The sequence below is a fragment of the Myotis yumanensis genome, unplaced genomic scaffold (assembly GCF_028538775.1).
Source record: "Myotis yumanensis isolate MYYU_CA2020_CCGP unplaced genomic scaffold, mMyoYum1.0.hap1 SCAF_22, whole genome shotgun sequence".
NCBI classification, from domain to species: domain Eukaryota; kingdom Metazoa; phylum Chordata; class Mammalia; order Chiroptera; family Vespertilionidae; genus Myotis; species Myotis yumanensis.
This window is the reverse complement of record NW_027223773.1, coordinates 16,232,516-16,248,943: the sequence shown is the minus strand read 5'-3', so window position 1 is coordinate 16,248,943 and position 16,428 is coordinate 16,232,516. Positions and strand designations below refer to the sequence as shown.

The 16,428-nt window shown below is 43.1% G+C and overlaps 1 pseudogene; it reads left to right on the top strand.

The window, feature by feature from the left end:
- Positions 1-6,411: 6,411 nt before the first annotated feature.
- LOC138999357 (SRSF protein kinase 2 pseudogene) lies at positions 6,412-11,958 on the top strand (annotated as a pseudogene).
- The last annotated feature ends 4,470 nt before the right edge of the window (positions 11,959-16,428 follow it).

Sequence of the window (16,428 nt, the reverse complement as noted above, 5' to 3'; positions counted from 1 at the left end):
ATTTCTCTTGGGTGATATTACTAGTGTCTGTCAACAGCATCTCTCATTTTATTTATTTTTATTTTATTTTATTTTATTTTTCTTTTTGCTAAAAGTATTACAAAGGGTATTACATAAGTGCCCTTTTTATCCCCCCCACCCTTGACAAACCCCTGCCCTCCCTTACCCCCCAGTGGCTTATGTCCATTAGTTATGCTTATATAGATGCATACAAGTCCTTCCGTTGATCTCTTACCCCCCTCCCTCCTGTCCCCCAACCCTCCCTGGCCTTCCCACTGCAGTTTGACAATCAGTTTCAGGCAGCTCTGCCTCTGTATCTATTATTGTTCAAAAGTTTGTAATGGTCTTTATTATCCATGAATGAGTGAGATCATGTGGTGTTTTTCCTTCATTGACTGGCTTATTTCACTTAGCATAATGCTCTCCAGTTCCATCCATGCTGTTGCAAATGGTATGAGTTCCTTCTTTTTTACAGCAGAATAGTATTCCATCATGTAGATGTACCACAGTTTTCTAATCCATTCATCTACTGATGGGCACTTAGGCTGTTTCCAGATCTTAGCTATGGTGAATTGTGCTGCTATGAACATAGGGGTGCATATATCCTTTCTAATTGGTGTTTCTGGTTCCTTGGGATATATTCCTAGAAGTGGGATCACAGGGTCAAATGGGAGTTCCATTTTTAACTTTTTGAGGAAACTCCATACTGTCTTCCATAGTGGCTGCACCAGTCTGCATTCCCACCAGCAGTGCAGGAGGGTTCCCTTTTCTCCACATCCTCTCCAGCACTTGTCGTTTGTTGATTTCTTGATGATGGCCATTCTGACAGGTGTGAGATGGTACCTCATTGTTGTTTTGATTTGCATCTCTAGGATGATTAGTGACTTTGAGCATGTTTTCATATGTCTCTTGGCTTTCTGAATGTCCTCTTTTGAGAGGTGTCTATTTAGCTCCTTTGCCCATTTTTTGATTGGATTGTTTATCTTCTTTTTGTTAAGTTGTATGAGTTCCCTATAAATTTTGGAGATTAGGCCCTTATCAGATATGACGTTGGCAAATATGTTTTCCCATGAAGTGGGTTTTCTTGTTGTTTTGTTGATGGTTTCTTTTGCTGTGCAGAAGCTTTTTATTTTGATGTAGTCCCATTTGTTCATTTTCTTTTTAGTTTCAACTGCCCTAGGAGCTGTATCAGTGAAGAAATTGCTTTGGCATATGTCTGAGATTTTGTTGCCTTTGTATTCTTCTAGAATTTTTATGGTTTCCTGTCGTACATTTAAATCCTTTATCCATTTTGAGTTTATTCTTGTGTATGGTGTAAGTTGGTGCTCTAGTTTCATTTCCTTGCATGTATCTGTCCAATTTTCCCAACACCATTTATTGAAGAGACTATCTTGACTCCATTGTATGTTCATGCCTCCTTTGTCAAAAATTAATTGAGCATATTGGTTCAGGCTAATTTCGGGACTCTCTATTCTATTCCACTGATCTATATGTCTGTTCTTGTGCCAGTACCAGGCAGTTTTGAGAACAGTGGCTTTGTAATACAGCTTGATATCTGGCATTGAGATCCGACCTACTTTGTTCTATCTCAGGATCGCTGCAGCTATTCGGGGTCTTTTTGTATTCCAGCTGAATTTTTGGAGAGTTCGTTCTAGATCTTTGAAGAAGGCCATTGGTATTTTAATGGGAAGTGCGTTGAATTTATAGATTGCTTTGGGTAGTATGGACATTTTAATGATGTTGATTCTACCAATCCATGAACATGGTATGTTCTTCCATCTGTTTATGTCTTCCTCTATCTCTTTTTTCAACGTCCTGTAGTTTTCTGAGTAGAGGTCTTTTACCTCTTTAGTTAAGTTTATTCCTAGGGAGCTTAATTTTTTTGGTGCTATGGTAAATGGGATTGTTTTTATAATCTCTCTTTCTGAAAGTTCACTATTGATGTATAGAAATGCCTCGGATTTCTTGGGGTTAATTTGGTATCCTGCTACATTGCCAAACTCATGTATTAAGTCTAGTAGTTTTTTGATGGAGTCTTTAGGGTTTTGTATGTATAATATCATGTCATCTGTAAATAAAGGCAGTTTTACTTCCTCTTTTCCAATTTGGATGCCTTTTGTTTCTTCTTCTTGCCTAATTGCAATGGCTAATACTTCCAGTACTATGTTGAACAGAAGTGGTGAGAGTGGGCATCCCTGTCTTGTTCCTGTTCTTAGAGGAATTGGTGTTAGTTTTTGTCCATTGAGTATGATGTTGGCTGTGAGCTTGTCATATATGGCTTTTATTATGTTGAGGTATGATCATTCTATTCCCACCTTGCTGAGAGTTTTTATCAAAAATCGTTGTTGGATTTTGTCAAATAATTTTTCTGCATCAATTGATATGACTATGTGGTTTTTTTTTTTAATTTGTTTATGTGATGTATCACATTTATTGATTTGCGGATATTGTACCATCCTTGCATCCCTGGGATAAATCCTATTTGGTCATGGTGTATGATCTTTCTGATGTACTGCTGGATCCCATTTGCTAAGATTTTGTTGAGGATTTTGGCATCTATGTTCATGAGGAATATTGGCCTGTAATTCTCTTTCATTGTGTTGTCTTTACCTGGTTTTGGTATTAGGGTGATGCTGGCTTCATAGAATGAGCTTGGAAGTGTTCCTTCCTATTGGATTTTTTGTAGTAGTCTGAGGAGGATAGGTTTTAGTTCTTCCTTGAAAGTTTGATAAAACTCCCCTGAGAAGCTGTCCGGTCCTGGGCTTTTGTTTGCTGGAAGCTTTTTGATGACTGCTTCAATTTCTTCCATAGTTATTGGCCTATTGAGATTTTTAGATTCTTCCTGATTGAGTTTTGGAATGTTGTATTTTTCTAGGAATTTTTCCATTTCCTCCAGGTTGTCTAGTTTGTTGGAGTAGAGTTGTCCGTAGTATTGTTTAACAATCATTTGTATTTCTGTGGGGTCTGTTGTTATTTCGCCTCTATCGTTTCTGATTTGGTTTATTTGGGACCTCTCTCTTTGCTTCTTGGTGAGCCTGGCTAGGGGTTTGTCAATCTTGTTTATCCTTTCAAAGAACCAGCTCTTGGTTTCATTGATTTTCTGTATTGTTTTTTTGGTCTCTATTTCATTGATTTCTGCTCTAATCTTTATTATCTCCTTCCTTCTGCTCACTCTGGGGTTTTCTTGTTGCTCTCTTTCTAATTCTTTGAGTTGAAGAGTTAGATTATTTACTACCATTTTTTCTTGTTTTTTGAGATAGGCCTGTAGAGCTATAAACTTCCCTCTCAGGACTGCTTTCATTGTGTCCCATAGGTTTTGGATTGTTGTGTTTTCATTGTCATTAGTGTCCAGGATGTTTTTAATTTCTTCTTTGATCTCATTGGTAACCCAATCAATATTTAATAACATGCTATTCAGCTTCCAAGTGTTTGAGTATTTGGGGTTGTTTTTATTGTAGTTTATTTCTAACATTATGCCATCGTGGTCTGAGAAGATGCTTTTTATGATTTCAATCTTCTTGAATTTGTGGAGACTTTGCTTATGACCCAATATGTGGTCTATTTTTGAATATGTCCCATGAGCACCTGAGAGGAATGTATATTCCATGGCTTTGGGGTGGAGTGTTCTGAAGATGTCAATTAAGTCCATCTGATCTAGTGAGTCATTTAGGATTGCTGTTTCTTTGCTGATTGTTTGTCTAGTGGACTTATCCAGTGATGCCAGTGGTGTATTAAAGTCCCCTACTATGATTATATTGTTGTCGATTTCTCCTTTGATATCTTCCAGGAGTTTTTTTATGAATTTGGGTGCTCCTGCATTGGGTGCGTATATGTTTACCAGGGTTATATCTTCTTGTTGTATTGATCCCTTTAGTATTATGAAGTGGCCTTCCTTATCTCTGGATATGGCCTTCACTTTGAGATGTATTTTGTCCAATACAAGTATTGCTACCCCAGCTTTCTTTTCCTTTCCATTTGCGTGAAAGATATTTTTCCATCCCTTCACTTTCAGTCTGTGTGAGTCCCTTCTAATGAGGTGGGTCTCTTGTAGACAGCAGATGTATGGGTCATGTTTTTTTATCCATTCAGCCACTCAATGTCTTTTGGTTGGAGCATTTAGTCCGTTTACATTTAAAGTTATTATTGAAAGGTACTTGTTTGTAGCCATTTCTTTTTGTTTTTCTGTTTTCTTTCTGAGGTTGCTATTTCTTCTATTTGCACCACTCCCTTTAGCATTTCTTGCATGGCTGGCTTGGTGGTGATAAACTCCCTTAGCCCTTTTTTGTCTGTGAAGCTTCTTATTTCCCCTTCAATTTTGAATGATAGCCTTGCTGGATAGAGTATTCTTGGATTCAGTCCTTTGCTTTGCATCACTTTGTAGATTTCCGTCCATTCTTTTCTGGCCTGATGTGTTTCTGTTGAGAAATCATTTGGTAATCTAATGGGAGATCCCTTGTATGTAACTTTCCTTCTCTCTCTTGCAGCCTGTAAGATTCTCTCTTTGTCCTGAACATTTGCCACGGTAATTATGATGTGTCTTGGTGTGGGTCTTTTCGGGTTCACCTTGTTTGGGACTCTCTGGGCTTGCATGACTTTTTTCTTCCCCACCTCAGGGAAGTTTTCCGATATTATTTCTTCGAATAGGTTTTCTAATCCATGTTCATCTTTCTGTTGTTCTGGCACCGCTATTATTCATATGTTGTTTCGTTTCATGTTGTCCCAAAGCTCCCTTAGGCTCTCCTCCTGTTTTTTAAATTTTTTCTCCATTTACAGTACAGTTTGAGTGTGCTTTGCTTCCTTGTCTTCTAATTCACTGATTCGGTCCTCCGCTTCTCCCAGTCTACTGTTGATACTTTCAATGGTGTTTTTTATTGCAGCTATATCGCTCTTCATTTCTTCTTGGGCCTTGCAAAAGTTATTGATCTTTTCATCTGTTTCTTCTTGCTTCTTGCACATCCGGTGCATGTACTCTAGGACCCTTATTCGGAATTCTTTTTCGGTCATGTTGCATATCTCTGTCTCACTTAGCTGCTTTTCTGGTGAGTCCTCCTTTTCTTTCCTTTGGGGGTTTCTTTGTCTACCCATGTTTGATCTCACTGACATGACTAGTTGTTGAGTCGTTCAGTGGCTGGACCCTGGGTGGCAGTGGCTGCTCCCTGGGTGGCAGTGGCTCCTCGGCCTGTGGTTGCTCCTTGGGCGGTTGTGTTAGCAGCGGCTCCTCCATTGATAGCAGGGCCTCTGGTGGGTGCTGTTCACAGCTGTGGTGGCTCTTCTGGCTGGTGGAGGAAGGCTTCACACACAGCAACTGTTCCCCAGGCAGAGCGTGTGGTGATCAGGAGGCCGCTGTTGCTTGGATCTTTCCGTGGAGGGAAGCTGGTCTCCTCTGAGTTCATGAAGTAGTCGCGCTGCTTCTCATCTATGTTTCTAACTCTCTATCCCTCTCCTTTCCTCTCTTAAGAGGTCCAAGAGAGGTGTTATGGTATAGTGAAAAAAGCACCAAATTAGGACTCCATGTTTATCTTCATTGCTAGATTGTGAGCTCCTGGAGACAAGAATTAAGTTGTCTTCTTCATTGTTGAATTGTCCTCAGCACGTCGGGGAGCGCTCCCTCAAAGCCGGAGTACCACGCCGCTCCTGCGCAGGTTCTAGACTCCTCATTTTAAACCTTCTCTTTGTGTGTGAATTTTCTCTCCTGTGTGTTTGTATGGATCTTCTGAGCAGTTGGGTCCTATGAGAGGGCACAGGCTTGGATGTCAGAGTAATTTATAACAGACAGCACCTTTGTACAAATCCCACTCTGGGACTATGTCCTTTATGTCAGAATCCAACCCCTATTCTCTCTATATAGTACGAGGACATGCAAATAGGTCCCCTCTGCTCATAAAAACCAGCCCAGCCCTGACCCTGCAGCTCTGGGACAGGAGCCCAGCCCTGGGATCCCCAGGTGTTCCCATACCCTGGCCAGGACTGAACACAGACTACTCACCATGGGGTTTGGGCTCATCTGGGTTTTCCTTGTGGCTGTTTTTAGAGATAACTTATGGAGAATGATAGACACTGTGTATGTGAGTGAACATAAGTGAGAAAAACAGTGGATGTGTGAGCGTTCCCTGACCAGGACATCTTTGTGTTTGCAGGTGCCCAGTGTGAGATGCAGCTGGTGGAGTCTGGGGGAGGCTTTGTGCAGCCTTGGGGGTCTCTATGACTCTCCTGTGCAGCCTCTGGATTCACCTTAGATGACTATGGCATGCACTGGGTCCTCCAGGGAAGGGGCTAGAGTGGGCATCACTCATTAATTGGAGTGGTGGCAACACATACTATGCAGACTCTGTGAAGGGCCAATTCACCATCTCCAGAGACAATGCCAAGGACACTCTGTATCTGCAAATGAACAGCCTGAGAGCCGATGACATGGCCATGGTGTATTTCTGTGCAAGACACAAAGTGAGCGGAAGTCACTGTGAACCCAGACACAAACAAACCACTAGGGGTCCCTCAGGGTCCCTGAACCAAGGACCATCCCAGAGGCAGGTGCAGTGGGAGGGAGTTTTGAGCTGGTTTCTATGTGGTTTCCTCTTCATGTCACAGTTTCCCTCAGGGAACCTCTGGATTCCTGACTCTGCACTGACCTCTGATGTCTCTGAGTTAGAAAGGTCTGTTGTAATCAGAGACAACTTTCTCATGTGGACAAAAGGCAGAGAGTCTCTTTTAGACACACTTGTGCTAAAATGACAATTAATGATCTAATCTTCTGACTCATGTTTCCTAAATCTAAACAGAGGCTCCACTAACTTGACTGTGCAGCTCATCCCCACAAAGCTCAGGTCCCAATTAGCCAACAGCAGGGCACGAGTGTGCTGGACAGAAGGCTTCAGAGGAGTGTGACCCCAAGGTTAGTGAAAAAGGACCTTTTTGTGAAGTTCATTCACTTGTCATCATGTGTATAGCACCAATAGCAGGTGACACCATCAGGAGGATGTAGAGGGACCCACCGTACTTTGGAATGGTGTTTAGGCTGATGATGTCCCCCACACAGAGGGCCCTTGGAAAGGTTTATCACATCACAGACACATCTATTGCAAGCAGGGCAGGCTTTTCAGAGAGTCAGAAATGGCTGCCTTTCCGCTTCCCCTGTGTCCGGATGAGCTCCAGGAAAGCGCTGGACATTCAGGCCTGAAAGCAGAGGCTGAAAGAAAAGAATCTGAAAAAATAAAAATGAGTGACTACTGGGAATACTATGGTGGATAATAAACTGTCGTGCAGACTGAGTAAAGGAAATGAAATCAAGCAGAAGATTGAGCTGCTGATGTCAGTTAACTCTGAGAAGTTGTCCTCTTCAGAAAGGCTGGAGCCTCCACAGAATGTTCCCTTAGTTCTTCCAGAAGCTAGGATTGGGACACTTCTCTACTGTCTAGCTGTGCTGGGACATGCAGGGGAAAAATTTGTTGCAGTGAAAGTTGAAAAAATTGCCCAGCATTATACGGAGACAGCCTTGGATTAAATAAAATTGCTTAAATGTGTTCTAGAAAATGATCCCAGTGACCCAAGTAAAGACATGGTAGTACAGCTCATTGATGACTTCAAGATTTCAGGTATGAATGGAATCCATGTCTGCATGGTCTTCGAAGTGCTTGGCCACCATCTCCTCAAATGGATTATCAAGTCCAACTATCAAGGCCTTCCTTTACATTGTGTGAGGAGTATCATTTGACAGGTACTCCAAGGGATAGATTATCTATACAGTAAATGCAAGATCATTCATACTGACATCACACCAGGGGGCATCTTGATGTGTGTGATGATGCACACGTGAGAAGAATGGCAGCTGAGGCCACGCAGTGGCAGAAAGCCGCTGCTCCTCCTCCTTCAGGGACTGCAGTGAGTACGGTGCCACAGCATAAACCTATAGGAAAAATTTCTAAAAACAAAAAGCAGCAGAAAAGGCAGGCTGAGTTACTGGAAAAGCACCTGCTTTTTGGAAGAATTGGAGTGTGAAGCCATAAGGAAAATAATAGAAGAAAATGTCACATCAGCCATACCTTCCAATGAGAAAGATGATGAATACCACCCAGAGGTGAAATTAAAAACAGAAGCACTAGAGGCTGCTTAGGGAGAGCCTGTGCTTAACAACAGTGAAGCTGAAGACCAGGAAGAGAAAGAAGATGCTGAGAAAGAAAACATTGAGCAGGATAAAGACGATGGTGAAAAGGAGCTCGAGAAGATAGACCCCACCTGGTAGAATCACCTGAAACCAATAACCACATTGGGAATGGCCCGTTCCTGCTGGAGCAGCAGCTGGATGATGAAGACGATGATGAAGAAGATTGCCCAAACCCCAAGGAGTATAACCTTGATGAGAAAAAAGCAGAAAGTGATTACACGTATACCCGCTCCTGTGAACAATTCAATGGTAAATTGCCAAGTGGACAGCATAAAATTCCCAAGTCACAGTTTCCAGAATTTTCCACCTCATTGTCCTCTGGGCCCTTAGAACCTGTGGCTTGTGGCTCTGCACTTTCTGAGGAATCCCGCTCACTGAGCAGGAGGAAAGCAGCCCATCTCAAGACAAGAGCAGGATGGTTTCAGCCTCCAACAAACAAAACACAGACAGCAAACTTACTGGTGAATCCCCTGGATCCACGGAACACTGATAAAGTTAGAGTTAAGACTGCTGACCTGTGAGATGCTTGTTGGGTGCATAAACACTTCACAGAAGACATTCAGACATGTCAGTACAGATACATGGAGGTTTTAATAGGAGCAGGTTAAAGCACACCTGCTGACATCTGGAGCATGGTGTGTATGGCATTTGAGCTGGCAACGGGAGATTAGTTGTTTGAACCGCGTTCTGGAGAGGACTATTCCAGAGAGGAAGACCACATAGGCCATATCATAGAGCTGCTATGCAGTATCCCAGGGCACTTTGCTCTATCTGGAAAATACTCTTGGGAATTCTTCAATCGCAAAGGAGAACTGCAGCACATCACCAAGCTGAAGCCCTGGAGCCTCCCTGATGTACTTGTGGAAACGTATTGAATTGTGAGAAAGAGAAACTAAACAAACAATCTCATTTACCATTTCAACAAAAAAAATAAGATACTTAGAAATAAACTTAACCCAGGAGGTAAAAGACTTGTATTGAGGAAACTACATGACTTTGAAAAAAGAGATAGAGTAAGATATAAAAAAAATGTAAGAATATACAGTGTCCATGAATTGGTAGAATTAACATCAGTAAAATGTCCATGTTACCAAAGGCAATCTACACAAGTAATGCAACCCCTATTAAAATAACAACAGCATGTTTCACAGGGCTAAAACAAACACTCAAAAAATTTCTATGGAACAAAAAACACCCCAAATAGCTACAACAATTTTGAGAAAGAAGAACAAAGTTGGAGGGGTCACAATTCTAGATACGAAGTTGTAGTACAAAGCCACCGTAATCAAAACAACCTGGTGCTTGGAAAAGAACAGGCATATTGACCAATGGAACAGAATAGAGAACCCAGAAATGGACCCAAACCATTACACACATTTAATATTTGACAAAGGAAACAAGAACTTACAATGGAGTCAAGACAGACTTTTCAATAAATGCTGTGGGGGTATATTGGACAGATACATGCAAAAACAAATGAAAATAGACCACCAACTTACACCATACACAGGAAATAACTTAAAATGCTTAACAACTGAAATGTAAGTTGGGAAACTATAAAAATCCTAGAAGAAACCATAGGCAGCAAAATCTCAGACATCTCTCATAGCAATATGTTTACAGGTATATCTCCTAGGGCCGTGGTCGGCAAAATGCTGCTCGCGAGCCACATGCGGCTCTTTGGCCCCTTGAGTGTGGTTCTTCCTAAGCCTTAGGAGGACCCTAATTAAGTTAATAACAATGTACCTACCTATATAGTTTAAGTTTAAAAAATTTGGCTCTCAAAAGAAATTTCAATCGTCATACTGTTGATATTTGGCTCTGTTGACTAATGAGTTTGCCAACCACTGTCCTAGGGCAAAAGAAACTAAGTAGAAAATTAATAAATGGGGTGTATCAACATAAAAAGCTTCTGCACAGCAAAAGAAACCATCAACAAAATGAAAAGGGAGCCCACTGTATGGGAGAACATATTTGGCAAGGATACATCTGATAAAGGGTTAATATTCAAATTTATAAGGAACTCATACAACTTAACAAAAGGAAAACAAACAAATCAATTAAAATATGGGCAAAGGACCTAAATTAACACTTCCCCAAAGGGAACATACATATGACCAAGAGACATATGAGAAAATGCTCAAGTCACTAATTATCCAAGAGATGCAAATTTAAAAGAGAAAGAGGTATCACCCCACACCTGTTAGAATGATGATCATAAACAAACCAACACGTTGTGTGTGGAGCACTCGAGGATGTGGAGAAAAGTGAACCCAGGTACAATGCTAGTGGGAATGGAGACTGGTGCAGCCATTATGGAAAACACCATGTTTTTTCTTCAAAAATTAACTATGAAACTGCCATTTAACCCAGTGATCCCACTTATAGAAATATATCCTAAAGGACTAGAAACATCAATCAGAAGGAATGTCTGCACCCCTGTGTTCATAGCAGCACAATTTACAATAGCTAAGAGTTGGAAACAGCCCTAGAGACCATCAGTAGACGAGTGGATAAAAAATCTGAGGGAGGCCCCGGTCAGCCAAGCGATGGCACCCCATGCCTGCCCAGGGGGAGGGGAGCAATGTTGCACAGATGGCAAGCAGTGTCAGCAGGGGAGCTGGGCAAGCTGCTGTCAGCCAGGGGAAGGAAAGGCCCAAAATGGCAGCCTAGGACACCCACGCCCCCTCCCCCCACCCCACGCATGAATTTTGTATACCAGGCCTACAATACATCCATAAAAAAGAAGGATCTCTTGCCCTTTAGACAGCATGGAGGGACCTGGAGAGTATCAGGCTAAGTGAAATAAGTCTGTCAGAGAAAGACAAGTATCACAGGATCTCACTCATATATGGAATCTAATGAACAAAATAAACTGATGAACAAAATGGACCCAGAGACTTAGAAGCTTGGAACAGATTGTGGAATCTCAGGAGGAAGATGGGGGAGGGTGGGAGGGTGGGGAGAGATCAACCAAAGAACTCCTATGCATATATGTATAACTCATGGACAGAGACAATAGGCTGGTGAAGGCATTGGGCAGGGGGGTGAGGTGGGCTAGAAGAGGTCATTGGGAGATAAAAGGGGACATATGTAATACCTTCTACAATGACGATACAATTTAAAAAAAAAAATGAGGACCTGGAGACTCAGTCTACCACTGAGCATGTTCCCTGTGTCATCCATCTTCTCTCAGGTGGGGTTAAGACCTCAGAGATAAAATACTCTGCCTCATGAATATGCAAAAGAGAGGGGGTAGACTAGGTTAAATATGGTGTCTTTGCCCTGAGGGCATCACCCACAGCCACACCCTCCCCTACAGAAGTGCTCACAGCACAGCTCCTCACCATGGACAGAAGCTGGAGAACCCTCCTCCTGGTGGCCATGGCTACAGGTAAGGAACACCCCAGTCCCTGGGTTGAGGAGGGGACAAGGCAGAGTCAAGGGGGATTTCTACCCACTCCTGTCTCCTCCCCACAGGTGTCCACTCCCAGGTGCAGCTGGTGCAGTCTGGGGCTGAGGTGAGGAAGCCTGGGGCCTCCGTGAAGGTCTCCTGCAAGGCTTCTGGATACACCTTCACCAGCTACTGGATGCACTGGGTGCAACAGACCCCAGGACAGGGGCATGAGTGGATGGGGTGCTTTTACCCTAACAATGGAAACACAAAATACACACAGAAGTTCCAAGGCAGAGTCTCCATGACCAGAGACACATCCACGAACACAGCCTACATGGAGCTCAGCAGTCTGAGAGCTGAGGACATGGCCATGCATTACTGTGCAAGGGACACACAGTGAGAGGAAGTCAGTGTGAGCCCAGACACAAACCTTTCTGCAGCAGAGGCTGTGACCACCAGTGGGTGCTCAGGGTCCCTAAACAGAAGGACCATCCCAGCAGCAGGTGCAGTTGGAGATTTGGGCTGGTTTCCTGTATGGTTTCTTCTGCATGTCAGTTTCCCTCAGGGAAACTCTTGATTCCTGATTCTGCACTTACCTATGAAGTCTCTGAGTTAGAAAAGTCTGTTGTAAACAGAGACAACTTCTTCAAATGGACAAATGTCAGAGAGTCTATTTCAGATGCTTTTGTGCCAAGTACCAATTAATGATCAAATCTTCTGAACCAAGTCAGCTAAATCCAACCAGAGGCTCTGCTGACTCAACAGTGCAGCTCAACCCCACACAGCTCAGGATCCCAGCTAGCAGCAGGACATTATTGTGTTGGACAGCAGACACCAGATGTGTATGACCCGAAAGCTTGAGATGAACCTGTGGTGGTTACAATCATTGACTTGTCATCATTCTCATAGCACTAAGAGTAGGTGACACCAGGCAGAGGCATAGGGACCCACAGAAGCTTGGTTCACATGTCCAGGCTGATGAAAAATACACACCCAAGGGGACATGGGATGTTTATTATGCACACAGTTCAAAGCTCTGGGAAGCACAGGGAAGGCCCTTCAGCAGGTCAGACCTGCTTTGATGGAGTCAGGAAAGGAGACTGCCTTTGTGCTTTATTATTTTCAAGGTGATTGTGGAGGGAATGAATTCTGCTTCCAGGGGCTTGTGTGATTTCAATCTCCCAATGACATCTGAAGACAAAACCCTGATTTCTTGTCAGATTTCTCCTGTGTGTCAGATGGAGAAGAGGCAAGAATAAGCCATAAGTTGTCAGCAGTCAAACTAAAAATAAAATAGAGTATGGGTACATATTTTACTTAACAACTATACAAAATGTGCAAAAATTGAGATAAAGTGTCATTATGTGTATTCAGAATTCAGGGTTACAGAAAATGGGAAGAATAATTTTAAGTAAGAAAATGAGAATGAGCATGATGAAGGTGATCATGATGATGATGATGTTGTTAGTGATGTTGATGGTGGTGGTGATGGTGATAATAAAATTGTACAACAGTAACTCTCTGTTCCAATGTCTTTTGGGAATCTGTACTTTATCCAACATCTCCAGTTTTTAGAAGGCCTTGTGTCAACTTAGAGTCGGGCCTTTGGGGTTTCAATTTCCCAATGACAGCCAAGGAGAAGATGCCTGCTTTCTTTTCCTATAAAAAGTCATTGTGTGTGGACAACCACCTTTTCTATAGAAAATGAGAAGAACGATTATAAGTAAGGAAATGGTGATGATGGTGATAATGATGATATTGATGATGATGTAGACGAGGCTCAATAGGAGAAAGAGGAGACTTATGTAACACTTCAAACAAGACAGTTTTTTTTTTTAAAGAATCACACACTTAAAAAAGGACAATGACTACACATTTAGACAGGGATTTGGTCCAATGAAATGATGGCTCCACATACAGACATACCATAACCATGGCTCCTCCAGTGAGGGGTGTCCACTCTTCCCTGTAAGGGTTCAGAGATTTCATAAATGGGACCCCAATGAATTATGCAGCTTGGATGATGCATGGTGAGATCACGTGAGTAAGGATCATAAAGGTGTCCAAGTGCAGACCCCTGGACCTCAGAAGGTGTGAGGTCTATAGTTATGGTCTAGAACAGAGACACTGTGAGAATGTCCATGTAGGAAAGAGGGATCCCCTTCCCACCAGTTTGCAATGTCACATTCCTAATTTCGCTTGATCCCTACCTGCGTGATCTTTCATATTTTTATTTCTAACAAACTTCTGTTCATACTTATTTAGGTATTCCCTACAATGATACAAACTGTCTCTATCATGCCTTACACTTCCTTCTAAGTCTTCATTGGAGGAGGTTTTTTTATAAATATATTTTTATTGATTTCAGAGAAGAAGGAAGAGGGAGAGAGAAATAGAAACATCAATGATGAAAGAGAATCATTGATTGATTGCCTCCTGTACCCCCCCTATGGGGGATCAAGCCTGCAACCCAGGCATGTGCCTTGACTGGAATCGAACCCAGAACCATTCAGTCATAGCCCGATGCTCTGTCCATTGAGCCAAAGAAGCTAGGGTGGGAGGAAGCTATAAAACCACATGTCCAGTAACTCTCTGTCCACGAATAGCACGTATATTTCTGTCATGTGACTCAAAACAAGTGCAGCTTCCTCCCTTCACCCAGTTCCACAGTCATGTCCAGATTTATGGGTAGCTTCCCAGCAGCTCTCCCCTCTGGAACCAGAACCTGCTCCAGTCCCTGTGGCTGCTTTAGTCAGTCCACATGGATAGTGGAGGCTCAGCATTTTCTGGGAGTTCTTTGTAAAATCACCCAAAATAAAACCCATTAAAGAAAATATTATTAAGTTAGCCTTGGTCAAAATTAAAGAATTTTATCTCATCAAAGATTCCATTAAGCAAAATAAAACATAACAAAGAAATTTCCAAATCATATGTCTGATATGAGAACATATAAATTACATATTAAGGATGTTGTATGTTTGTGGGAGAGACCAGAACCCTGTGATCACAGTGAACTCCCAGGGGTAGGGAGAGGGAGGCTGGGGGTGAAGGATTCCTCTCAGGGGTGAAGTTTCCTTTCCTGTGAGAAATTCTATGGTAGGAATTCTCTTCCATCACCTCCCGCTGAGCCTCAACATCACTGATAACACTAAAATAAGAAAACAGGTAAAAGTTCTTCCATCATCATTTCAACATATGAATGATTCTGAGTTGTACGCATACATGACCACTGCTTTTATTTCTTGTTTTTCTCCACTCAAAGCCATGACTATTGCTGATGTAACTAGTTAGGGGGTCTCTGCAATAGGCCATGGGCTTGCACAAAGGAAGAGTTTGCACTGGAAGCTGTAGACACAATCACAAAATTTCCAACAAGAATCAAGAATGCCCCACCTGCCTGTGCTTAGGAGGTAGACTCTCAGATCAAAGTAACATATAAATTAATGTATAAGATATTCAGAATGACTATACTTTATCTTTTCTTTTTTGCACAAAGGTAGAAATTATTTTTATGAAATAACAATCTGGAAATTATAGACACACCAGAGTGTTCAGATTCAGAAATGGTCTGAACAAAAGCTAATCCCTTTTGCATCTGTTTGAAAGATGCCTGGGAAGGTTAAAGTGTAACCTGCTCATCTAGTCCATGTTTCTTCTTATGCTCAGAAAGGTGAGGCCGTGCTTTGACGTGAATCCAATGTGTCTCATGACCCATATGGTCCCCTGACCCACACTTACTTGCTGAATGAGGTCAAGGGAAGAGGTGCCTCCACACAGGCCCCAGTAAGACCAGGGTAGCCTGACCTCAGGCCCTACACTTATAAGAAAAGGGATGACCCACATGTAAATTTCTGTTCAAGCTCCAGGGTAAATCCTCTCCTGGGCTGTGCAGGCTCACAGCTCGCTCCTCACACAAGGCTGAGGTCTCTGGGAAGGCAGATCTGTGGTCTAGAAGAAGATGAGACTGCTGGGTCTTCTCCTGTGCCTGGTGACAGCCCCCCCCAAGTTGAGAGTCTCAGGGGTCAGACAGGGATCATGGGATGGCTGTGACTGCAGGTGACTGACAGGGACTGATGCTCCTTGTCCCCAGGTGTCCTGTCCCAGGTGCAGCTGCAAGAGTTGGACCCAGGACTGGTGAAGCCCTCATAGACCCTCTCTCTCACCTGCACTGTCTCTGGTTACTCCATCACCAGTAATTACCGCTGGAATTGGATCCGCCAGCCCCCAGGAAAGGGGCTGGAGTGGATAGGGTGCTTACTTTATGGTGGAGACATTAAATACAGCCCTTCCCTCAAAAGCTGAACCTCCATCTCCAGAGACACATCCAAGAACCAGTTCTTCCTGCAGCTGAGCTCCGTGACCACCAAGGACAGGGCCGTGTATTACTGTGCAAGAGACACATGAGGGGAAGTCAGTGTGAGCCCATACACAAACCTCCCTGAGGGAGACAGCTGGGCTGGGATGCAGGGGGCTCTCCAGACACCAGGGGGTGCTCAGGGCACACAGCATAGAGAGCAGCCCCAGGAGCAGGGGCAGAGGGAGGTGGGGAGGAAGGGCCTTCCTGTTGGGCTCAGGGATTTCCTCTCAAGCTCTCATCTGCCTCCAGGGATGATTCTTCCTTCTCATATTCTCACTGCAGACAAAAATGAAGAAGGGACATTGTCTGTTCTCAGGTGACTTGTTAGCAGCGATGGGGTCTCTCCTTCATCAGGTCTCCTTCACAAATTCTAAAAGTGACTTTTTTCACTGACTTTTCAATGTTTCACTGCTGAGTGTAAACCCCGGAGGTGTGTTGCTGGCACTGGGCTGTGTTCACTGCTCTGCCTCACTCCCTTTCTGGTCACAGCTCCCTCAGGGTCTGACTCTCCGT